General features: G+C 38.4%; 1 protein-coding gene and 1 pseudogene across 7 annotated transcripts in view; both read right to left on the reverse strand.

The window, feature by feature from the left end:
• The window catches only part of PGCKA1 (PDCD10 and GCKIII kinases associated 1), a 92,888-nt gene that overhangs the window by 13,724 nt on the left and 52,065 nt on the right, over positions 1-27,099 (reverse strand). For 4 of the 7 annotated variants that reach the window (XM_020992027.2, XM_078148775.1, XM_078148776.1 and 1 more), the window contains exon 2: positions 2,294-2,343. The exons of the other annotated variants lie outside the window; for them this stretch is intronic. The gene's annotated coding sequence lies outside the window, so the exon portion shown is untranslated. The remainder of the gene's footprint in view (positions 1-2,293; positions 2,344-27,099) is intronic. 7 annotated transcript variants of the gene reach the window in all.
• Positions 8,821-9,989, reverse strand: LOC110213109 (large ribosomal subunit protein uL3 pseudogene; annotated as a pseudogene).

The following is a 27,099-nucleotide window of genomic DNA, read 5'->3' on the forward strand; positions in this document are numbered from 1 at the left end:
ACCTGTCTATTTGCATTCCCAGAGTTTAGCTTAGTGTTTTGTACATAGTAAATTCTTAATAAACTTTTTGATTAATTCGTTCAAACATAAAAAAATTTAAAAGCCACAAATGACATCAGGAAACCTTTCAGGGAGCAGAGTATCAATAGTTTTCAAAATATGCCATAGACTTTTCTGCAAGAGAATGAAAATATCTTACCCCAAGGGGCTTATATTCTATAAGGAATATAAGGAAGATAATAATTAGATAATGTAGATAAAGGAGTTGGAAGTAGCCATTGTGACTAAATCCCATGAAGGAAAAAATGGTATGTTAGTGGATTTCCCCAGGGTTTTAAATAAAGACAGCTTTACCTTTGGAGATTATTCTCCACCAACTCTATTTACATCTTGTATGCACATAGTTATTTCCATATTGTCTCCTCCATTAGCATGTGAGCTCTTTGAGGGTAGGGACTCTGTTATTGCCTTTCTTTCTATTTGCAGAGTTTAGCAGAGTGCCTGGTACATGGAAAGTGTTTAATAAATATTTACTGTATTGAATGACCAGCTGACCAACCATCCCATTATCTCATCCAGTAGGGAACTGGCCAGACATCAGAACCCATCTTCCTTTCTTTAAGAATCTGTCACTCAATCTCTTGGGGTCTCAAATCTCTGCCTCTAGAAAATGAGCAGAGTGGATTAGATGGCTTCTAAAAAAAACCCCAAAACAACCCTTCCAGTTCTCAAGCTATGATCCTATGTACTGACCAAGATTTTTTAGGATAGGGGCAATTCAAAGAAGCTGACCGGAAGCTGTAAGCCCAGAAGAGGGAGAGCTTGATTCAGGGCTAGACTATGGGCAGAACCATGGGAGGCTACCAAGTCAGATCAACTCTGAAGAGAAATCTGGAATTAAAACGTGGGCTTTGGGCCTAGAAAAAGAAGACTTCCTCTCCTCTTCTCCTGCATTCAGCTCACACTCTAATTTAGAAGGGTGAACTGGGAAGTGAAACTGGAAACTGTTGTAGAAGTATATAGTAAGAAATTATAAGTACCTAGCTCAATGCTTTGCAGAGAGTAAAACATAATCTCCTTGAAGGAAAGAGCATTTTTTTTGGTCTTTGTAGCCACAATGCCTAGCATAGTGCTTTGAATCTAGTTATCATTTAGTAAACGGGACTGACCTCCTTGCTGCTCTTTACATATGGCACTCTTGTCTACCAACATCAAGCATTTTCACTGGCTGTCCTCCATTCCTGTAACTTTCTTCCTCTTCATCTCTGCCTTTTAGCTTCCTTCAAGTCTCAGGTAAAGTCTAACCTTCTGCAAGAAACCTTTCCCAGTCCTCTTTAACTTTAACTCCCTTCCCTCTGAGTCTGCCTCGAATTCATTCTGTACCGATCTTGAACACACATAGTTGTTTGCATGGTGTCTCTCCCATTAGACTATAAGCTCCTTGAGAGCAGGGACTATTTTTTGCCTTTCTTTGTAACCCCAGTGATTAGCACAATGCCTGGGAAATCGTAAATGCCAGCTGACTTGACTTGTTGAATTATAACTTACTTAAACAGTAGACACTTAATATGTTGTTGAGTTAGGTGACTTGTATCGTTTATAACCCATAACTTCTTCCACTTTAAATGGCTAAGTATCTTTCAGCAACATCCAGAAATATTTATTGAATTCTTACCATGTGTGAGGCACTGTGCTAGATACTATGGTGGGTGCAAAGAAGTATGAAACTTGTAGGACTGTATATAGCAATTTTGTACTTGTGACTTCTGAAATAGTTACAGGCAATGTAGAAATGTAAATAACTAGGAAAGAAGAGGGGAAGTGCCCAGGGTATGGGCACTTATTCTAAATAGTGCAATGCTGCCAAATGCCTCAGGGATCCTGCCTCTGAGAACTCAATCTCTGTCCTCAAGGGACTTATAACTCAATTGAAACTATGTAGAATGGATGGCCCAAGAAAAATGCAATGTGATCATGCAGTCATGCAAAGAAAAGCTCCTAATCCCCTGGGCATTGCCAAGGAAGAAATACTCAAGTGGTGATGAAACTTTGGCTTGAGAAGGTTTTGACAGGATCACAGCAATTACAGGAGAATAATATGGTTACACTAAAACCCAAGGGGCAGCTAGGTGGTACAGCGGATAGAACACTAGACCTGGAGTTAGGAAGACCTGAGTTCAAATCCAGCCTCAGACACTTACCAGCTGTGTGACCCTAGGCAAGTCTCTTAACCCTGTTTGCCTTAGTTTCCTCATCTGTCAAATGAGCTAGAGAAGGAAATGAAACAGCTTACCTGTGGGGAGGATTGTCCATTAGTTTTCTTGTAAAGTTTAATTTCTCTTCCTGTTAAAAAAAAGGTTAGATAATACATTTTTTGAGTTGCTACCTCTCTACACTTATAGTATATGCCCAAGAACATGAAAAATCAAAGAGACTGGGGAAGGAGATGGTTTGTTTTTCATCGCCCTGCTCCTCCTGAAATTATGCAATGTCTAGAGATGGCCATAGGAAGAAAGCATGTGATAATAGGTAATAAATATCCACAGCAACCATATCCACAGCAACCACAAAACTCTTTTACTGTCTAAGGATGGTGCCAGGACACCTGATTTACTCAGAGGTCACATTCTGCAGTCTCATCACCTGGAACACATCCCCAAAACTGCTTCTCCAAACTTAGTAAGGATGGTCCTTGGAGGATACACAGTTCGTCACTAGATCTGTACTCAGTGTCTTTTCATGCCTGATGGAACTTATGCCGTGGTATATAGGATGCACTGAAGTGGAGAGAAAGAACATGGATCATAGGCAATGAGGTCCTCAACTTTTATAGTGGATACAGAAATGAAAGTGGATTAAGGCAAGGAAAGGATGGATACAGATAGGCCTGAGTCATCAAGAAAAGCTTAAATTGGGTTCAGAGACAGCATGTTTTTCTGGACAGAGAACTGGCCTGGAGCCATGAAGACAGGTTTAAGTCCTGTCTTTGACACATATGGACTGCATAACCCTAGTCAAGTCCCTTAAGCTCCCAGTGCTCTAGGCCAGTCTTTAAGAATAAGAACAGGGGAAGATGGTGGAGTAAAAGCAGTGACTTGCTTGAGCTCTCCCCCAAACCCCTCCAAATACCTATAAAAAATGGCTCTGAACAAATCCTAAAGCAGCAGAACCCACAAAACGACAGAGTGAAACAAATTTCCAGTCCAAGACAACCTGGATGGGTGATCAGAAAGGTATATTTCACAGGGTAGGAAGAGGAGTGCAGTTTAGTGGGCATACAGGTAAAACAGGCCTCAGTGAACCTGGAGCAGGCCTCAGGGGACTGAATCACAGGCAACTGTGATGGTTTCCAGGCATCTCAACCCACGAACACCAAAGACAGCTTAGAAGGTCAGTGGGAAAAGCCTGTGACTGTGGTGAGAGAGAGAAGCTCGGTCCCAACCCCAGTCCCTGAGTGTGCCCCCCGGGGTGGTAGCTGCTTCTGGAGCTTCCAGCCCACAGACTGAGGGAGAATTGGATGGCTTATCGGAGAGGGATTGCAGGGATCTCTTTGCAGGTGCTGAGGCAGGATTCTCTTGCTTTGCCCATGTTTGGAACTGGGTCACAGTTCTGGATGGAGGTCCTGGGGCAAGGAGGGAGGAGTGCTGGTGTGGTGGAGCTTGTAGTGGTGATAAAGAGAAAATTCTCCTCACAGTTCCAAGGCAGAAAAGAGTGCTTGTGGTCACTCACAGACCAGAGCACAGGCCAGGAAAGCAGTAAACACCTCGCCCTTTATCATACCATCTTGGAATAACTGAAAATTTACAGGGCCCTAGAAGTATCTCTGAAAATAACTGCACAAAACCCCCAAAGCTTGGGACAGTACATTCTCCACACCGGAAGCAGACCCCTAACAAAGAGTTTAAAACTCAAGTATTTGGCTGAGATCATGAGCAAACAAAAGTGCAGAAAAAGTCAGACCATAGAATCTTTTTTTGTAACAAAGAAGATCAAAACATACAACCAGAAGAAGACAACAAAGACAGAGCTCCTACATACAAAGCCTCCAAGAAAAATATGAATCAGTTCCAGGCCATGGATGAGCTCAAAAAGGATTTTTAGAAACATGTAAGAGAAGTAGAGGAAAAACTGGGAAAAGAAATGAGAGTGATGCAAGAAAATCATGAAAAACAAGTCAACAGCTTGCTAAAAAGAGACCCCCCAAAAAATGGAGAAAATAATACCTTAAAAAATAGCCTAACCCAAATGCCAAAAGAGGTCCAAAAAGCCAATGAGGAGAAGAATGCCCTAAAAAGCAAAATTGGCCAAATGGAAAAGTCCAAAAGTTTACTGAAGAAAATACTTCCTTAAAAATTAGAATAAAGCAATTGGAAGCTAGTGACTTTATGAGAAATCAAGACACTGTAAAACAAATCCTAAAGAATAAAAAATTAGAAAACAATTTGAAATATCTCATTGGAAAAAATAACTGACCTCAAAAACAGATCCAGGAGAGAGAATTTAAAAATTATTGGACTATCTAAAAGTAATGACCAAAAAAAAAAAAAGCCTAGACATCATCTTTCAAGAAATTATCGAGGAAAACTGCCCTGATATTTTAGAACCAGAGGGCAAAATAGAAATTGAAAGAATCCACCGATCACCTCCTGAAAGAGATCCCCAAAGGAAAACTCCTAGGAATATTGTAGCCATATTCCAGAGTTCCCAGGTCAAGGAGAAAATATTGCAAGCATCCAGAAAGAAATAATTCAAGTATTGTGGAAACACAATCAGGATAGCACAAGATTTAGCAGCTTCTACATTAAGGGATTGAAGGGCATGGAATATAATATTCTGGAGGGCAAAGGAGATAGGATTACAATCAAGAATCACCTACCCAGCAAAACTGAGTATAATCCCTTCAGGGGGAAAAATGGATAGTCAGGGAAATAGAGGACTTTCAAGCATTCCTGTTGAAAATACCACAGCTGAATAGAAATCGACTTTCAAATATAAGACTCAAGTGGAACATGAAGATGTAAACAGGAAAAGAGAAATTGTTGAACTGTTTACATTCCTACATGGAAAGACGATATTTGTAACTCATGAGACCTTTGTCAGTATTAGGTAGTTGGAGGGAAAAAATTATATGTATGTATGTATATAGATATATAGATAGATAGAGGGCAGGGTGAGTTGAAGATGAAGGGGTGATATCTGGAGAATAAAATTAAGGGGTGAGAGGATTATACTGGGAGAAGTAGAAAGGGAGAGGTAGAATGGGGTAAATTATCTCATATAAAACAGACAAGGAAAGGCTCTTATAGTGGAGGGGAAGTGGGGAAGGTGAGAGGCAATGAGTGATCTTATTCTCATAGGATTTGGCTTAAGGAGGGAATAACATACACACTCAATTGGCATGGAAATCTATCTTACCCTACAGAAAAATAGGGGGGGAAAGGGATAAGAGAGCAGGGGGAAGATAGAGTGGAGGGCAGATTGGGGGAAGGGGTAATCAGAAGGGAGTACTTCTGAGGAGGGACAGGGTCAAAAGAAAGAATAGAATAAATGGGGGGGCAGGATAGGATTAAGGGAAATAGAGTTAGTTTTCCCACAATATGACTACTATGGAAGTGTTTTGCACAACTACACATGTACAACCTGTATCAAATTGCTTGTATTTTCAATGAGGGTGGGTGGGGTGGAAGGAAGGGAGAAAATTTGGAACCCAAAGTTTTAAAAACACATGTTTAAAAAAATTGTCTTCTCATGCAATTGGGAAATAAGAAATATAGGAAATGGGGTATAGAAATCTATCCTGCCCTACAGAAAATAGAAAAGGAAGTGCATAAGAGAAGGGAGGGAGAGAGAGAATGGAGGGCAGATTAGGGGGAGGGGTATTCAGAATGCATGCCATCTTGGGGTGGGGGGAGGGGATAAGATGTGGAGAAAATTTGGAACTCAAAGTCTTGTGGAAGTGAATTTCATTGAAAACTAAAAATAAATAAAATTTTAGAAAAAGAATAAGAACAGGGGGCTCTCTGTGGAGTGTTGATCTGCACTGGTAGAAGAAATTCCTTAAAGGGAGCTTCTTATATCAAGTCAGGTAGTGTTATTATCTTAAAATAGCCATCTTCTGGTTAAATGAGCATTCAGATTTATCAGGGAATATTAAAATTGTTTAATGTATTTTTGGCTCAGTTTTAAATTTCTCTCTAAAATCCATACCTTTAGGCAATTTTTTTTTTGCTTCTAATAACTCTTTAAATATGTTTCCATTATTTGAAAATAAGATGTAATTTTACCTTTTTTATATTGCTTGGTATTAACGCAGTCAGAAGATAAAATGTTAAGCCACATACTGTTATTATCTTAAAATACCTGTCTTCTGGTTAAATGAGCATCCAGATTTATCAGAGAATCTTGAAATGGTTAAACATATTTTTGTTTCAGCTTTTAAATTTCTCTCTAAAATCCAGGCATTTAGGAAATTTTTTTTTGCTTCTAATAATCCTTTAAATATGTTTCTATTACTTGAAAATAAGATGCACTTTTACCTTTTTATACTTCTTGGAATTAATACAGAAGACAAGACATTAAAACAAGTAGTGTTATTGTCTTAAAATATTTTAAGCCAAACAATCACATTTTAATCTCCATTTCTATGGCATCATCAGCATTCAAAGGCATGTGCCCACATTTGCAACAAAGGCCACATTAGGCGAATATTCGTTTCAAGGTGAGAGGCAGCATGGTATATTATAGCTAGGGAGCTAGCATCTAAGTCAGTTAGACTTAGGCTTAAGTCCCACCTCTGATAAATACTGTTTACAGGGCCCTGGGCATGTCATGACCTTTTAGAGCTCTAGGTAACTCTCTAAGACCTCAAGCTATTGCAGAGGCTGACCTAAATGGGAGTAGGGCATTTCCTTCTCTGGGAGTTCTTTATATTAATGAAACCACAGCCCCAGTCCCTATTCTTATAGGTAGAAAGAGTGCATATGGGGAAAAGCACAAGGAAAGACAAAATGAGAAAAAAATATGTATATATAAACTTGCATAAAGGACAGAGAAGAATTCTACTTGACTGCTGTAGAGGAAGAATGTGGGAGGATTACAGAGGGTCTAAACTTGATTTAGCAGGCATTATAGAACAAATTGCTCTTTGAGCAGGAGGAAATAATACAATGAAAGTGATGCTTAACAAAGATTAATTTGGCAGTAGTGTGTGGGACGGATTGGAGGCAGGGAAAGGCTAGAAGTAGAGAGACTTCTGTGAGACTGTTGATGTAGGGTAATGCCCATGTGGACCAGTATAGCGGCAGTGGGAATGGAGAGATTGGGGATGAATTCAAGAGTAGTTCAATAACAACAAAAAGTGACAAGACGATGTAAAAGATTAGAATTTATAGGATTAAATATAGGTAAAGGTCAAAGAAGATTCTCATATTTGGTCTGGGAGGTTAGAAGAATAGTGATGCAGCTGACAAAACGAGAATAATTAGGAAGGGGAAGAGGAGAATATGAGAATGAATTTGGTTTTGGACATGTTGAGTTTGAGGTGATGGAGGAGCATCTTATTAGAGTTGTTCCATGGACACTTCGAAACATGGGATTTAAATACTAGTGAAAGACCAGAGACATAGGGAGATAAGAGTCTGGGGAACCATCAGGGTAGAGGTGATATCTGAAGTCTTGACTGGACAAAGTCACTGAAGGAGTGAGTGTAGACAGAGAAAACACAGAAGGCAGATTTCTATCTATCAGCAGTATTTCTCCCCTTGGAAAAGTTTCCAGGAAACCAGAAAAGATGGTGGAATAGAACAAAACAGACATCCTGGTTCTCTTTCACAACTACTGCAACAAATATCTGAGAAGAATACTAAATGGCATAATAACTGGGAAAGCTGAGGAGAAAGTTCACTTAAGTCATTCTTCTAGCTCAAGATTGTAATGTCAGCACATAGCCAAATGACCAAAGGAGGACCTCTGGAACAGGAGAAGTCCTGAAGATCCATTGTTCTGACCCTGGGAAAGGATCACAGATGCAGACCAGGTGCAGACCAGGGGTATATCTGCCATTTGGTTGCTTTGACAGAGAAAGGGCATTGTTGATTCAACCCCTGGGTGCAGATCAGCACTGGGCCTATAGTTCTATCTTTCTGATCACAGAACATGCAAAGCTCAGACCACTAGAGCAAGCAGTGACCTGTGTACTACAGCAGATTGCTGAAGCCCCACTGAAAGTTTGCATTTCTCTAGACTGAGCTGCCCCTCAGTTCCTTGAAGGATGCAAAATTCCACGCCTGGAGATTGCAGTGACAGAGCCTCAAATAACATAAGCCAGGACCATACAAGGCCCCAATTTTCTTCTAGAAGTACACGAGCCTAGCCCTAACACAAAGTCACAATTTAGGAAATAAGGCAGGAAGAATGAGGAAACACAAACAGAAATAGACAATAAAGGGCTATTATGGAGAGATACACTCCCAAGACAGAAACCCAGAAAAAGAGAATAACTCCAAAACACCTGCAAGCAACATAACAAAGAAAAATATAGCTTGGTCACAATTTGAGAGTGGTTTTCATTATGCTATGATGATCTTAAAGGCAAAAAGGAAAGGAAGGGAGAGGAAACAAAGAGGAAGGAAAAGCAGGGGAACTCATAACATAATCAGGGTGTGCAAGTAAAAACCCATGCAAATAAGGAGACAGGCTGGTTAAACAGGCATCATTTGTACATTTCTTCTTTCCTCCCTCCCCCCCTTTTTTAAAATCATTTCAATTTATTGAGGACCCATCAACTCCAGGCTGGCTTGGAAACATTAGGAAGCTTCTTTCTTAGCAAAATGGTTCTTTTTTGAGTGGTTTCAAGAAAATTTTCTTCTTCACAGCCTGTAACCAGCCATGACCAAATTTGGAGGTGGTGTTGATGAATTTCAAGCCAATCTTCCCCAGGGCCTGGAATTTAGCCTGTACCAGCAGATTTTTGGAGGGTGAGACATGCTTCTTGGTCCCATCACAGCCTTGCAGCATGATAAAGTCATCGGTCACTTTACCATAGTGGACAAATCCTCCCAAGAAAGTTTCTCCTCAGACAGATTGAAACTAGTGGATACATTGTTTTTGATCAGTTTCCCAAGCTTGATCTGGTTAGACCTGGCTTATAGATCGTTTTGTTGATCTCACTGCAGTGACAGTAGTCCTTCTGACCGGCCTGAGCCACAGAGAATGTCATGAGAGCAGGGTACCAACCTTCAACACAGGCCATCTTATGCAGATCTCAGTAGTTTTTTTCAGGGTAGTTTTTTTGTGTGCCAGCAGCTGGTAACATCTTTATAAGCCCTTGGTCACTCCAAAGATACCAACCAACTCATGCGGGCCCAGTCTAATTTCTCAGCCATGCTCTCTCCATTTATGTAGATTTCCATCAGGTGAGACTTCTTCTGTCTTAGAGGGAGCAGGTGCATCTGAGTGTAGCCAATGACTTGGATCCCCTGGAAGCATTTTTTTTCATGCTGTTGAAATCTTTCTCCAACCTTTCTCCCCATCATCACCCAGCCATCTCTTGCAATACCTGAAGGCCTTCTTCTTGGACTTGCACCAGTTTTTGTAGAATTGCCTCTTATACTCATCACTAATATGCTCCGCAAAGATTGTTTTGAAGGTCAAGAGGGGTTTGCATGTAGCCCATGATATTTTACAATGACCATGAGTGGTATCTTCACAATGGTAAACAATTTGACTACTTTCTTCTTGTTCACCTTTTAGCCAAGTTTGTTTACTTCCTGAATGATGTGGATAATGCGTGCTTTATAGTCCAGAAGGGCTGTAAGATGGTGGGTTTGGTGGGGTCATCTTTGGGGAAGATCGTCACCTTCCCATGGTGTTTCTGCTTTGCTTTCAAGGCAGGAAGCCCAGAGATCCATGCCTAGGAGCAAAGAGTTTCTGGTAGGACATGCACAACTGCCACTGACTTGAGGTGAGTGAGCTGAGCATTACTTTCAATGGAAGCAATTAAAGGAGGATAGAACACACACACACACTCTCACACTCAAAGAGTTTGGAGTAGAAAAACATTCAACTTAACAAGGAAACTGGAAGGAATAGGGAAGGTTAAAGAGTGGAATAAAAGAGAAGGATTAGTCATTAGCAAAATAAAGCTAACTTTAGAGGGTATATTGGGTAGAGGGGCATAAAAGGAAAGAAATAAAAACCTGTGAGTGTAGTTTGGGAGGGCAAGAGAAGAGGGAGAGATTGCATCACACATAAAGCACTGGTGCTGAGCACACTGCTGTCTCACCACTCTTTTCTTATTTGTAAATAGGGGGCAGATAACAATAAGGGAAAGGTATGAATTAATAATCATAACTGTGAATGTCAATAGTATGAAATCACTCATAAAGTGAAAATGGACAGCAGACTGGATTAAAAAGCAGAATCTAACAATACATGTTTAAGAGAAACACACTTGATAAATAAAGATTTACATAGAATTAAAGTTAAGGGCTAGAAAAAAATCTGTTAAGCTTTAACTGAACTAAAAAATGCTGATGAATAATGCTAAAGATCATCATCTCAGGCAAAGTAACAGCAAAAATAGATTTGGTTAAAAGGGACAAACAGGGAAACTACATTAAGCTTAAAAGTACCATAGATGGTGAATTACTTAGCACATATACATTGAATACTTAACAAAAATATGAAATATAAGTTAGAGAATTTAAATAATATAATTAAATAATTAATAGCAAATAGTTTAAATAACCTCAGAACAAAGAAGTTGAACAAACTGTAAATGAACTTCAAAGAAAAAAAATGGGATGATCAGATGTATTTATAAGCCAATGCTCTCAAACATTCAAAAAACAATTAATTCTACTATTACTCATATCATTAAAAAAACAAAACAAAACAGTAAAAAGTATCTTATCACATTTCTTTTATGATACAAATATAGTTTTAATACCTAAACTAAGTAGAGCCAAAACAGAAAAAGAAAATTATGGACTAATATCACTAATGAATATAGACGAAATGGAGCTTTCCTTAATATGGTAAGCAGCAGCTATCTAAAACTAACAGCCAGAATTTTTATATATATATATATATATATATATATACACACACAATGAGGATAAACTATAGGCCTTTCCAGTAAGATCTAAGCTAGGATGCCTACTGTCACCCCTACTATTTGATACAGTGCTAGAAATGCTAGCTATAGCAATAAGACAAGAAAAAAAATTAAAGGAATAAGCATATGTAAATAAGAAACAAAATGATTACTTTTTTGCAGGTGATATGATAATTTTCTTAGGGAACCCTAAAGAGTCAACTAACATTAATTGAAACAGCAATTTTGGCAAAGTTATAGAATATAAAAGAAATAACCCCCAAATCATTAGCATTCTTGCATATTACCAACAACACTCTGTAGGAAGAAATAGATATTTAAAATTAGAATATATAAAATATGTGGGAGTCTACCCCGCAAAACACCCAGGAACTAGATGAATACAACCAAAAGTCACTTTAATAATTCCTCATAGGTAGGCTAAGGTGGCAGCTAGGTGGCTCAGTGGATAGAGTGCTAGACCTGGAGTTAGGAAGACTTGAGTTCAAATTCAACCTCAGACACTTACTAGCTGTGTGACTCTGGGCAAGTCACTTAACTTCCGTTTGCCTTAATCCACTGGAGAAGGAAATGGCAAACCACTCCAGTACCTTTGCTAAGAAAACGCTATGGATGGTATAGTCCACGGGGTCATGAAGAGTTGGACACAGCTGAATGCCTGAACAACAAAAGCTGAACCAACAAAATAAAGTAACATAAATGAATTTATTTACTGAATGCCATACCAATAGAACTACCAAAGGACTGCTATGTAGAGCTAGAAAAAAAAAAGAAATTTACCTGAAGGAGTAGCTTATTCAAATGCAATTACCCAACATTTAAAAGAGTCATATTTAATTGATCTGTCTTTCAGTGCTTGAAATTTAAGCAGGCAAATATTTGTATGTGGAATAAAATTCAGAAATTTACATTTTAAAAAGTAAACAAGTATTATTATAGCATTTCTTAAACCTTCCACTGATATATTTAATCAGTCATCGACAGGGTGCCTGTTCCCTGTAACTAGTTAATTTCATTATTATTTTCACTCTCCAATGAAAGTAAGGATATTCGTTCTCCCTTTCTCCTTCCCTCCCTTCCTTCCTTCCTACTATTGAGTACAAATCAGCCATTAATCAAGTACTATGTTAAGTGCTGAGGGAGATAATAATTAAGACTTGATTTCTATATGTTAAAAATTATAGTAACTACGCCAGAATACAATAAGAGTGTAAGAGAATTATAAAGGAACAAAGGGCTATGGGATATTGGTAAAAGGGAAGATAATTTCTAAATGTGCTGAAAAGGAACTAATATGAAGACTTTAGAAAGGAGAGAATTTGAGCTGAGCCCTGAAAAATAGAAAGGAAGGCATTCTAGATAACAGTGGATAGTGTGATCAAAAACACATCAGTGGCTAGCACTAGATGTGTTTGAAGGATAGGAAACAGAACACTTTGGCTGAAACAGAGCACATATGGAAGCTGGAAAGGTATGACGGTGTCAGGTTATAGAGGGCTTTGAATGGCAGGCTAAGAAATTGAGATTTTTTTTCAGTAGGCAATAGGGCAATGGCTCTGTGAAAAGTATTAAGGAGAGACGTGAAATTATATATATATATATATTATATATATATATATATATATATATATATATACACACACACACAGAAGATTAAATTGGAAAGTGTGAAGGCTGGAATGTTGATGCAAGGACCTGGAGATGGGAACACAGGTTAGGAAGCAGCTGTCATAATCTATGAAGATGGTAATGAGAGCCTGAAGTGATATGGAGGCTCATGGAAGCAAAGAGGAAAAATCAGATTTGAGAAATATTTTGGAGTTAATAACTCGATATATGGGAGAAAAGAAGGAGGAAGAACTAGTTAATTAACACCAGGATTTCATATGTGGTTCTCCTTCCCCCACATTTGCTTTGACTATCTGTTTGTGTCTTGATTTCAAGGCTCTGTCACTGTCAGAACTAAAAATAAAATAAAATAAGATGACCAAGGAGATGTACAGCTCAAGTACATTGCTGACATGTGTAATGTTGAGAAATCTACAAGAAGGCTGCTCTGTGCTCTGAGTACATCTTGTATAAAGGATTATGAAATGACATGGACAAGAATTGTGGAAGGTCCTTGGGGGAAGGGACTCTTTTCTTTCTGTCCTTGTATTCCTAACGCCTATCAGGAGCGCCTTGCACACTGCAGGTACTTAATAGATTGGTCAGAGGTAACCTTAGGGTAGCTTCCCAGCAGTGGGATTACTGGATGAAACCTAATGATCTACTTTTTTACATAAATTTTGCCAAACCATGCTCTGAAAATATTGGACCAGTTTGCAATGTCACTGGCAATGACTTAGTCTACCATCCAGCAACTACATCTTAGATCTTCCTGCCTTCTGACTTTATTCATGACATTCCTGAAGTCTGAAAATTCCTCCCTGCTTGTGGATGAATGAATGAAAAAAAAAAGCATTTACTAAACATTTTCTCTGTGCAAAGTAATGGGCTAATTGCTGGGAATACAAATAGAAAAAAACCAAGACAATCCCTGCTCTTAAGGAGTGAACATTTTAAAAGGTGAAAACATCACATATAGGAAGTTTCAGGTACAAGTCAAAGAGAAAGGTCTCATGGTCTTTAGGATATAGCAGCAAAGCAGATGGTAATCTATTTTAATATTTTTCCATTGATAAAACCATATTGAGTTCTGACTGTGAGCCATTTAACAATGTTGAGGACTTAGCCAACAAGAGCTTTCTTTCCCAGGTCTACCATAGATAGGCTGCTGAGAAGACAGGAGCTGTAGAGGCCATTGATACAGTTTCATTTCTACAAGGGTCGTTCCCTTTGTTGATGGCTGTGAGATCCAGGCTGGAAGCAGGACTGGTGGTCTTGGGGTCATATTCATTCCCAGTGCTCTTGAGATCCTGGGAAACCCAGCCGAATCTAAAGGAGTTGTGGGCTTTGGTTTGCCAACCCAGCTTATACTGCCTCAAGTCTCATCCCCACTTGTAAAAATTCTACTTCTGGCACCAGTGAATTTATTGAATAGAAGGTGACATGGTTAGACTTTCACTTTAGGAAGAATAACTTGTTGGCTGAGTAGATGATTGAATGAAGCAGGGACGAGTCTTGAGGTGGAGAGACCTACCAACAGACTGTTGCATTAGTGTAGGCATGAGGTGATGAGGGAACTGCTCCAGGATGGTGGCAGTGTCACAGGAGAGAAAGGGAATATAGGAGATGTTACAAAAGCAGAATCAAGACGACTTGGCAACAGATTGGATACAGGGGGTGGGAAAGTGAGATGCTAAGCATGATACCTAGGTTGTGAGTCTAGGTGAAAGGGAGGATGGTGGTACTTCTGACAGTAATAGGGAAGTTAGGAAGGTGGCAGTTTGAGGCAGGGGAAGATGATGAGTTCAATTCTTGTCCCTGACACTTACTACCATATGGATTAGGGAAATTCACTTAGTTTCCTAACTGTAAAAGATAGGGTTGACCTAGATGACTTCTAAGATTCCTCCCAGCTCTAGATCTGTGATCTTATGATTGAAAAAAAAAAGAGAGAAAATACCAACATTACAAAAAATGTGAGACACACAACACCCTTCTAAACTTAGGTTTCCCCTGATTTGAATGGTATACTTGAACTTCCTTCTACTCCACCTTCATTTCTCAGAAGAAAAATATTTCCTTATACTTCATTTACCTTTCGTCTGGCCTATGGCCAATAAATTGGTTTCATTCAAAAGTCAGCATCTATTCTGATCACTCCTCATGACTATAATGAAGTTTCTCATTTGAATGTTTTTACTATAAATAGTAATAGTACAGGTCAGACCTGTGCATGCTTTAATAATGTTAAGATTTTATATTTACTGTTAAATGCTTTCATGAAATTTTTGCCAGGCTTTGCTATCTGGATGTGTCCCAATAAGCTGTCAATGTGTTAGGAGTGAATTCCAATCAATAGAATTTGCAAGCAGAAATACCAGAGAGGAACAGAGATCAAGCTATTTTTTAACTTTTTTTTTCCCAATTGGATACATTCTTGTATTATGAATTTTTACCTAAGCTATTGTATTCAAGATTTATAGGATTTTATAGCTGGCAGGGGGCCCCTGGAAATCCTGTAGTCTCACATACAACTAGTTTTTGTTAATCAAACAGAAAGAAAAAATAAAGTAATTACCCTAAGTTTAATCATGAACCTTCTAACAGAGAATATTTTCCTTTAAAACCTGGACCTAAACTCCAGTGGTAATACAACTGGGGCACGGAAAACATTTTCAACTTATAAAACAAATTCCAGGCAGTATTTGTCTATTTGCAAAGCCATTGGACTGGGAGTCAGAATTCTTTAGTTCTAGTTCCTATCTTGCCCCTTGAGCTGTATGACCTTAGGCAAATTATTTTAACTCCCTGCTTCCTAGTTTTCTGATAAAAATGAGGGGCTTGGACTAAATGAGCACTAAGGACGCTCTGAGATGCCTTGCCATGTATCTTGAAAGATAAACCAAATGTAAGAGTGTCTGAAGGCAAAAGCATTGTTAATGCAGTAAAAATGGACACTGACATAACACTTGAAGGTTTAAGCCTCATAGCAAGCTGCAGATTTTATTATACCCATTTCATGGATGAGGAAACTGAAGCTTAGGGGAAGTAAAATTTGTGCATAGTGCTAGCAACTATCAGAAGTGTGATTCAAACCCAGATTTTCCTGGTTCCTTATCAATTACACTACATTGCCTCTAATTTACTCAAAACATTTTTAAAGTCTCTGCCACAAATACAATGTGTAATAGGGGGCTGAGAACTTACTAGTATTTTGAGATTTCCCCAAGGGGAATGCTTGTTTCTCTAAACTATAAATACCAGGATGACAGTCAATTCTCAACCCTTATTACAAATGTATATGTTAAATACAACATATATAGAGAAAAGGAGAGATGTAGATAATTAGAACTGAAGAGACCTAAGAATGCAACTAAACAAACCCTGTTATATTTATAGTTGAAGAAACAGAGGCACAGAAAGATTAAATGCCTTACCCACAGTCACACAGTTAACAAGTAGGAGTCACGATTCAAACTCACAATTTCTGGATCTTAGAACAAGGATCCTCCAATCTGCCACATGGCCTATCTATCCCTAAAGACAACTCTCTTATAAGTTCCATGAAGTACAGAACTGATCTTCTATTGTTTTGCATTCTTCCCTTTCCCCCATACTAGAAGCTCAATAAATTCTTGTTTGATTGAAAATAGAAAAAAACAACAGAGAACTGTAAATAATTGATAAGAAAGACTGAACTATAAATAATCAACAGGAAGGAATGGGAATATTGAATTCAAATCCATCTGGTATGGATTAAAAAAAAAACAGATAGTGAATAAAAGGCCCTTGGCTTAAATACCAGCTCTGCTACTTACTACCTGCTTGACCTTCGGCAAATCTGTTAATCTCTTAGAGTCCTAGGTTCCTCATCTATAAAATGAGAAGCTGGGTTAAATCACCCCTGAAGTCCTTTTTAGTTCTGCGTCTCTGATCCTAGGATTTTTGGTTTGGCTCTGTGATTTTGCTGGTATTGGGAAATCAGTGAAGATGTCTTGAAATTCCTATTTTTACTGAATTAAAAGGGGGAGGGGGAGGGAAGAAGTACCAAGGTACAGAGCATGACTCCCCCAGAGTCACGCAGCTAGTTAATATTTCAGAGGCTGGACCTAAACCCAGGTCTTCCTGAATCAGAGGCTGGCTCTCTATCCACCAAGCCAATCTCCCTTTCATGACCCCATGAGATAATCCAGAATTAGAACCGAAGGCATATGATAGACTAGTGTTTGATAAATACAAGTTGAGAAAACACTAGGAGAGAGAATCATTATTTATTAAAAACTGTTAAGCAAATTGGATAGCTTTATGGTGAAAAATGGCATTAGGTCCCACACACCAATAAATTCCAGTTACATCAATAATGCAGATATTGATTTGGATTCAAGAAGACTTGCGTTCAAATTCTGCCTCAGACCTTACTAGCTATGTGATACTTGGCAAGCCACTTAGTCTCTAAGCCTCAGTTTCCTTATTTTGTAAAGTGGAAAAAATAGTACCTATCTTACACGGTTGTTGTGAGGATGAAATGAAACAGTATATGTAAGTGCTTTGTAATTTTAAAGTGCTACATAAATGTTAGTCATATTAAAAGAAATTGTGCAGGAATTATGAAGGGAAGTTCTTATTATTCAACAAATACAAGAAATTGAGATAAAGAAAAAGATATATTTGAATATATACTTAAATGCTTTTAGCCAACAACAACAAAAAAATCCCAACATATCCAGACAAAAAAAGAAAATAACCAGATTAAGAGAAAATATTTTGGCATAAATATTTCTGATTAAAATCTGGAGAAGTCAGCACAAATTTCCAAATGATTCCCTAGTAGATAATGGTTATGATCTAATCCAATCCAGTCCATTCCAACCCAATATAATTGAGAAGGAATTTATTAGACACTCGTTCAGTATGAGGCATTGTGTTTTGCGCTTGAAATAAAATGAAAAACACTTCCTGCTCATAATTGGATTTGGGATTACACCGCTTCAATGGACAAAGATAGTTAAAGGCAATAAAATTCAATGACAGAGCAGTGGTGGAGAAATACGCACACTAGTACAGGGCTGATGGCACTGTGAATTGGTACAATCTTTTTGGAAAAGAATGTAATATTTTATAATAAGAGCTAAAAAACCATACAAACCTTTGACTCAATAATCTCACAGCTATGTATATATAACTTTAATGGTGTTTTTGACAGAGACAAAAAGACCAACCTGTAGAAAATTATTTTAGCAACATTATTCATAATACCAACAGACTAGGAAAAAACCCAGGTATCAAGAGATGGGGGAGTTGAGGAACAAACTGTGATAGGTAAATGATTATTTCATTATGAGCAATGACAAATATAAAGACTACCAAGATATATGAGAAAGCTTATGAAATTCCCATTGCTTTTCCTGCTGCTTTCTAATACTTTCAGTGTAGGCAGAATGGTATAGTTTTTTTTAAATGCAAGACGGAACATTAGCTTGTAAATGTATTTAGGATTCCTCTATGCTCTTGCATAAATGGATCAACTTAACCTATTGTAGAAAGACAGTACAGTTTATGAATGTAAAGTACATGATTCGCATTTAAAAGTCTAGGTTATTGTATAATAAGAATTTAGATCGAATCATGGCTTAACTCTACACCTATGTCAGAGAAGAAGCAGTGGTAACCTTTTGTATTGGGAAGAATGTTAGACTTTGGCTTTAGAAGAACAGGTTCGAATTTATCTTTCCATGACCTGTCACTACTTAATTTCCACATTTGCAAAATGCTTACAGTCAGAACCTCAAAGGGATGTAGTGCAATGTTTGGTCAACCTTAACGTTGTATAGTAATGTGAGTAATTACGGTTTTTTCTCAGTGCTTGTCTGTGATTCCTTCTCAGGTAAATGGTGTTTCTCATGAGTGTAGTTAGAGGAGAAAACACTGAAGAAGAAAGATAGGTCTGACACTTTGTGAGTGGCTATGAAGAAATAACTTCCTCTCTTTAAGCCTCAGTTTCCTCACCTGTAAAATAAGGATGACAGTCCCATTTCCTACCTCACATGATTGTTGTGAGGAAAATGTTTTGTAAGCCTTAAAGTGCTATGGAAAGGTGAGCCATTATTATTATTAATTTGGGAGAGAGTGATTTCCAACATATGTGATTAAATTCTAAAGAAACTATGCTAAGCCTACTTTGGCAGAAACACCCAGAGCTTCCCCTGGGCAGTCCTTGAATGAACCTTTGCATCATCATTTGCAGTTGTGTTTATATTTGCCTTGTTTGGTTTTACTCTGTGGTTTTGTCCTCTGCAAGCTGGGCCCACAGTTGAATTCCAAGTATCTGTTTACACTGATTTCTTTGTGGGTTCAAGTCCACCTTTCATGGGAGGGACCTCAGCCTTCCCTGAGGTCCTGTAGAAACTTCTGTACCTTCTAGGGCTGCCTTGATCCTAAAGGTTCCAGGAAGTTAACCAGTACTTTGCACAAGAAAATGTCTATTTCCTGTGTGAAGTACCTCAACGGCTAAAGAGTGTTGGGATTTATGCTGAAAAGAAACAAAGCCAGGATGCTCTTCTCCAAGATCGAAAACTAAAGATCTCAGTTAAATTAGAAAAGCAGAATGCGTAAAGGGTTCCATCCATTGATGGGAGTTTTTGTATTTTGATCCTTAGTTTAGGTACATGTCAGTGCAACAATTTTTTTCTTTTTAAATGAAAGTTTGAGCTCTTTACTTCCTTTCTCTATCTGCTTTGTAAACCTTAACATACTGTATAAGTGCTAGCTATTTTATATATATATATATATATATATATATATATATATATAATGTCTAACAATTAAAACTAAAAATGTTAATCTAAATTTTTTTTAGGGTGGCAACACTTTATTTTCCTTTCTTCCTTCCTTCCTCTCTCCCTTCCTTCCTTCTCAATGACCCAATCTTTAATCAACCAACAAGCAATTATGTATTTATTAAGCTTCTACAATATGCTAATGATTGTTCTAAACACTAGTGATATAAAGACAAAAAGACAATCCCTGCTTTCAGAAAGCTTACTTTTTAACAGGAGAGACAACATGTACGTATATACAGAACTATATATGACACATATGCAGAATATGACATGTAAATTCGATATTTCCTGGCAACTAAAAACTACTACTCGGGCCAGAGATGCCTCATGCCAAAGAAAACATTGCTGTTCTAAATCTCAACTGGGGTGGAGGGTGGGGAGGAGAGAAATGGCACTATAAAACCTAAAGCAATGACCACAATACACGCAGAAACAACCCTCTGTGGCTCTCAACTCATTCTCTTGAAGATAAAGTCTCAGAGAGTGGTCACTAGGAAATGTCACTCTGGACTAGTGAGAATCTAGAGCTGTTGTAGACTTCCTGGGGATTTGTGAGGGCTCAAAAGTACTTTATTTGTCCTCATGATAGCCTTATTCCCTCCTCACCACCCTCCACACTTTGGGTCCGATTTTCTCCATAAAAGTGTGGCCATACAGACGTCTAAGGGTTTCCAAAAGTCCAAAGACATGTCAGTTTATCTAAGCCTGAGGACAGGACAGGGAGGAATATGATGTGACTCATGAAACAAGTCACCCAGGTTTTGGCCCAGTCAGCAACACTACTTACACTGGAAGGCTATACTCATGTGACTCCCTATCTGTCATATGCTGTGTAGTATCAGTGGGAAGAAGGATGCATTGGTGAGGGTAAAGCCCTGAGCATGGACTAGGTTTGGTGGTGTCAGCTTTACAACTCTCATGCATTTCAGTCAGCTCAGAAAATTTATAGCTGGGTATTTGGGGTCTCTTTCTGGAGTTCTCCACAACCATTTCCCAAAGGGTACTTAGATACGACAATGAATCAGTCTCCTGCTTCTTCTAGTCTCTTTCCTGCTGATAAAGGGAATTTCTTTGCAATCCTGGGATGAGATGATGAGTTAATTGCAATGAATATGTATATGTGTATTCATACACATATATATCGCCCTCTATGGAATTTAATTTTTAAGAAAAAAATGTGTTAGTCAAGCTGGAATAAAAAAGACCTTATTTATATATTCCTTTAAAAAAAAAAAGCAAAGGAGGGGGCACCTAGGTGGCGCAGGGGATAGAGCACCAGCTCTGGATTCAGGAAAACCTGAGTTCAAATCCGGCCTCAGACACCTAACACTTACTAGCTGTGCAACGCTGGGCAAGTCACTTAACCCCACTGCCTAGGCAAAAAAAAAAAAAAAGAAAGAAAGAAAAAGAAAGAAAAAGCAAAGAGGATAGTGTGGTGTAAAAAGTTTGCTGTCTGCTTATGACTGATCTCATATTTTTGCATTATCTGAATGGATTTTTAAAAAGTTAATATTATCCATACCATCATGCTTAATTTTTTTCCTCTGGTTACTTAAATAACACACTTTAGAAATGATATAGTACTTTGCTCATTATGAAGTGGAATGGAGTGAAGAGGGTTGTCCTTATCTTCTTTGCTCCCTGAGAGATGCCTCAGCAGAACAGGCATTTGCCCTATGTCCTTCTATGTCCTGTTGTTAGGTACCAGGCTTGTCACGCTCACTAAGGGCAGAGGAAAGAGTACTGGAGAAGTGAGAAGATCTGAGCTGTGCAGTCCCAGCTGATATGCTTAACAGTTCTGAGCATCAGTTTTCTGTACAATGGGGATAAAAATATCTGTCTGAGATAAATGTAAGTAATTATAAAATATGAATCAGAAGAAAGTTTATCATTGTTCAAAGAACCTCACAGTTGCAAGGGACCTCAGGCCAACAACTAGTCCAATCCACACCTGAACAAGAACTCCCTCTGTTAACAACAGTCAAGCCAAATACTTAGGTAGCCTTCACTTAAAGACCTCTGGGGAGGTCTTTATTACCCCTTTCCCTCTAGGCAGCCCATTTAACTTTTTGACAGCTCTCATCTTGAATAGCTTGTTCCTTTGCATTAAGCCTAAATCTTCCTTGAAGTTATTTCCACTTAGGAATGGTTATGCCTACTGGGGATGAGAAGAAAAAATGCCTAATCCATCTTCTATATGATAGCTCTTCAAATACCTGAAGATATTTATTCCATATACTTTAAACCTTTTCTTATCCTGGCCAGACATCTTTAGTTCCTTCATCTCACCTTCATATGGAATGAGATGAAGGTCTTCAGTTGCCTGGCCTTTTAATTAATTTTAAATATTTTCTGAATACCCAGATTACTTAGCTCAAAACTCTAGAACTATTATCTCCTTCATTCTGCACAATAATGCTGCCTATGATCACAGTAAAATTTTTTTTCAAACTCTATCACACTGTTGATTCTCAAGGATATTGTGGTCGACCAAAACACCTAAAAATTCATGTGAATTGTGGTCTAGCCATGCCTTCTCCATCCAGTCAGTACTTGTATAGTTGATTCCTGGAACTTAAGGATAGCATTTTACATTTATCTGTGTTAAATTTCATCTTATTAAATCTGGCTTATTGTTCTAATCTGTAAGCCTCTTTTTGGGTCTAGATGCCTAGTTCTTGTCCTCTGCAAATCTGATATGTGTGTCATCTATGCCTTTATACAAATCATTGATAAAAACATGAATAGCACAAGGCTGATTCCTCCACTAACATCCATGCCTCTGTGTGGCACTGAGATGACCATGGATTTTCTCTAAGACTATGCTCACATAGAATAATCTCTGACAGGCCCTACAGAGCTGAAAGGGTTAAGTAGAAGACCAGCCCATGGACCAGACTAACTAAATTCAGAGAGACTCATTACCTGAAAGCTGGCTCCCTGGTGATTAATTTCTTTGATCATATTGACTCATGAAGATCATAGCTGCCCTGCCACTTCTGACCTGTATGGCCTTCTTCAATGCCCCTGACTTCTCTGGGCCTGTTTAGAAAAACTGAGGCTTGTCAAATGGAGGCATTGAATGAGATATCTAAGGGCCCTTCCAGCTGTAGAGCCTATGGTCTGCTTTAGTGTGAAGCAGTTGGGATGTGTATTGGTGGAGGAAGAATTTGTACAGATGAAATCATAGATCTTTAGCATCATCACCAGGATCTAATATTATTTCCCTATACCTAAGAGTTTATCAGTGTGAGGAACTCCCTCCACCAATGAAGATCAGCTACTCATCTATAAGTTCTAGTCATAGAACTTACATATATAGAACTTATATATATATTATAGATGCCTATGAAACTGAAGTGGTTAAGTGGCCCATGGTCACATAGTCAGTATGTTAGCGGTGGAACATAAATCCAGTCCTTCCTCAATGGCTACAAAGTAGACACCCTATCCATTATGCCATGCTGCCTCACTTCACCATTGTGAACTAATTTATTAGTAACATTATTAATACTAATAACAAAAATGAAGATGTGTAGGTCAAGGATATGAATAATTAGAAAAAGAAGTTGGCCGATTATGTCAAAAGAAAGACAACAGATGGAAAATCTGAATGGCCCACAAATAGCTTTGTGATAATAAAATAACAAGCAGGTCTCTCCTAACTAAAGAGGCAGATCCTCTTTAGAGAATTTATGGGAAAATGTAAACAATAATCACACCGGGCATGAACGATAGAAATGTTCATGGGCATATGGCTTTCCACAACAAAAGCTAATTACATTTTGTGATAGTAAAATACTGGAAATAAAGTAGGTGTCCATTTCTCAGGCTGAATAAATTGTAGTTACATAAATATATTGCTACTATATTATAAATACACTACCAAAAACTGTTATACTATAAAAGTGATGAATATGAAAAATTTAGAGAAATATGGGAAAACATCAGGACTGATGCAGAATTAATTAAGCAAAACCAGGAAAACAATATACATAATGACTACAACAATGAAATAGAAAGAATAACACAAAGAATTAAATGATGTGCAATTATAATGACCAAATTTGGTCTTGGAAAATAGTTAAGAAAATGTACCTCCCTTCCCTCATTGCAGGGGTTAGAAAATATATGTGTGGAATATTCTATCTCCTTTCAGGCACAATTGATACTTTGGGTTCGCTGAATTGGTTTGATTTTTCTTTTTTAATCTTTGTTACAGAGGAAGGCTTCTTAGATAGAGGAGAGGGACAGATAGAAAAGAGATATTCAGAAATTAATGTGATGTAAAAACAAAAGGCTTCAACACAAAAATGTTTTTTTTTAAAGATCAAGGCTCATTTGAAAGTATCATCGGGGGGCTTTTTAACCCAGCCCAGCTGGGAAGGGTAGTTTCCATTTTCCAGCAGGCTATGAGACAACAGTTAGACCTAGCAGTGTCAAGAAGCCTTGGAGTTAGGTAGTCCTGTCTTTAAGGCATGTTAGCTGTGTGATCCTGGGCAAGTTGCTTAGCTTCTAAATGCCCTCACACAACTCTCTAGGACTATGAATTACAGTTGCAGATCAGAATTCATGGAGGATGATTCTTAAATTGGAGTTTTCAACACTGACAAAAGCATACATCTGGACAAAACAAAAACAGAGGGTGTACTGGAATTGGCTTCCAAATAGCTGAGTCACCATCTCAGTATCTGGGAAGGAGCCTACTTCAGATTTGGAACGGACCCCAGAGGTCATCATTTTCATCGATGAAGAATATGAAGCTCAGAAAAAATGATATGCCCAAGTTACCAATACACCTAATGAGCTACAGAACAAAGTCTTCTAACTCCCAATCCAGTGTTCTTTTCCACGTGTCAGACTGAGGTAATGGGTGTCCAGAGGATTTCAGTGTTTCTTGTTCATCTCTGAGAATAGTTACAATATTGGTACAAAAAAATATTCCAATATATATGTAAATAAACATCCACAGTAGCACTTCTTGCACAGCAGAACCATTATAAATGACATGCACACTCATTAATTGGTGAATGACTAGACAAATTGTGGTATGTATAAGCATGTAGAAGAGGGTTTGGAAATGGACCTGTGATTTCCTTGGTAAAGGGAACTCTCAGGTGAGAAAACTCCCTCTATCAATGCAGTAATATTTAGCATCTTCTCCGTAGCTAGGTGGCATAGTGGATAGAAAGCTGGGCCAGGAGTCATGAAGACTCATCTTCATGAGTTCAAATCCAGCCTCAGGAACTTACTAGCTATGTGACTTGGGTAAGTGTCTCCTTCCCTCAGTTTCCTCATTATCAAATGGAAAGGGGAAAGGATTAAGAATTTATATAGTGCCTACTACGTGCCAGGCACTGTATTTAAATGCTTTACAAATATTTCATTTGATCTTCACAACAACCCTGTGTGGTGAGTACTATTATCCTCCTTTATCATTATCCTCATATGTAAAATACAAATGATAATAGCACCTACCTCCCATTGCAGTTTTGAGGATGAAATCAGATACTTGTAAAGTGCTTTGCAACATTTAATGTGCTATATAAATGTTAGCTATTCTTATTTTTCTTTGTTACAAGATGGTAGGGGTTATATCTGGAAATTACTGTGATATTAAAACAAAAGGCAATAATACAACTTAAAATTTAAAAAAAATGTAAAGGATCTAAAAAAAACTCATCAAATTTGACAAGCAAAAGATAAACTACTATGAATGGCTACATCCTCTTCCCAAGGAAAATAAATATGAATTTATGTGACTGCATCACTGCTGAAGTGGAGTTGGCTTTTCTTTTGATTTTGAACAAGAGAATGAATAGAATTAACTCTTGGGCTCACTTCATAAAGAAACAGTAAAGCCCTCTCTCCCTATGACTTCTCATTTCCCCCAGATGTTATAAACACACAAATGTTATTGTGTATGTACCCTTTAAAGCTTGCCAAGATCAACGTGCTGGATGGAGCTGAATGCTTCAAGCAGGTGGCAAGCCAGCCACTGTGACCAATCTCTTGTTCTCTGAAATCAAGCAAAGCACAGCCAGGGGGAGCAGAGGGCTTTATGGAAGAAATGTCACTTAGAATTAGAAAACGTCAGAGTTGTGAGGGAGTTCAGACATCGTTTAGTTCAAATTCCTTCCTTTTTTGACACAAGGAAACCAACGTGTAGAGAAGGGAAATGACTTGCCCAAGCTAGCTGGTGACAGGGCTCAGATCTTCCGACATCTGATCTCTCACATCACGGACCTTGAGCTTTTCTGCTCCTGCTGTTATATAAATTGCACAAAGAACCTCCCAAATGAAAGAGAAAGAGAGATAGAGAGAAGAGAGAAGAGGAGAGGAAAGAAGAGGAGGGGAGGGGAGAGGAGAGGAATGGCCAAAGGCTTAAGGATTTTGAGCTCAAAGGAACATAGGGGTCCAACCTCTGCATTTTACAGATGCAGAAACCTCAGCCTAGAAAGACTGTAACCTCTTCAAGGTCATGCAGATAGTAAGGGGTAAAATCAGAATTTGAATCCATGTTTTCTGATTCCAAACCCACATTGGCCCTGGTTGGTCATTTTTTGCAAAAATGGAATTAGGCTTCTCTAGTGGCTCACTGGTCTTTGAACAACTAAGGCATGCTGCATTGTCATCCTATCCTTTCACCCCAGGTCGTGTCCTCTTACGTGGATGAAGTCACAGGCTCACAAAAGAGTCTGCCATCTCTTGCTAGAATGGAAGAATTGTTAGGGATAAGTGGAAAGAGGCTGCAGAGTAATGTGTTGGGGGCAGGGAATGCAGGAGGCAGAGTGACAAGGAAAAACTCCTAAATGGGAGGACACTGTGCTGGAAGCCATCTCTCCCACTCTGAGAGCTTTATCCCCTTAGGATTAAAAGCAAAATACAATAACTGACAACTTAGAAACTGCATTACACACTGTTTGCCAATACCTTGGATGTTTCATTTTTGTCTTTGAATCCCTAGCACCTAGCCCAGAGCCTGAGGGGAGGGGGCCTTCACAAAGGCTTATTAATGTTTCTGGGTATTTTCTTGAATTCCAGCTTTGAGTTGCACAAGTGCATTTGTGTAGTGTTTGTTTGTTTCTTTTTTTAAATAATCTTTTATTGATGTTTTTAGTCTTCTTTTCTAATTTCTAGTTGTACACAGGATAATTATGATTATTAGGGCAAATTAACTCATTCCGTTTCATCCCAAGTCTGTGAAAAATGATTAATGGGTGGGATAATTACTACTTGTCTTTGGAAAAAGCCCACAAAAAACAAAATTGTTTTTCTCCACAAGACTGTAGAGGGAATGGCATTATAATTTTAGACAGTGCAGTCATTAAGGAATCACTCTGAACACTTAACACAAGTGCCTCCCCCTCCCTGATCCTTAAAAAAAAATCTTTCTGGAAGGCTTATCTCTGGGTTTTCCATGTGCAGAAGTGGCAACTAGATGGGGAGTGGGGAGGGGTAAGGAGGCATGAAGCAATGCCCAAGCAGGGCCCAGAGCCCAGAGGAAGGAGTGTTAGACTTAGCGAAGTTCTATTC

The sequence above is a fragment of the Phascolarctos cinereus genome, unplaced genomic scaffold (assembly GCF_003287225.1).
Source record: "Phascolarctos cinereus isolate Bilbo 61053 unplaced genomic scaffold, phaCin_HiC Scaffold_9;HRSCAF=440, whole genome shotgun sequence".
In the NCBI taxonomy this organism is placed as follows: Eukaryota; Metazoa; Chordata; class Mammalia; order Diprotodontia; family Phascolarctidae; genus Phascolarctos; species Phascolarctos cinereus.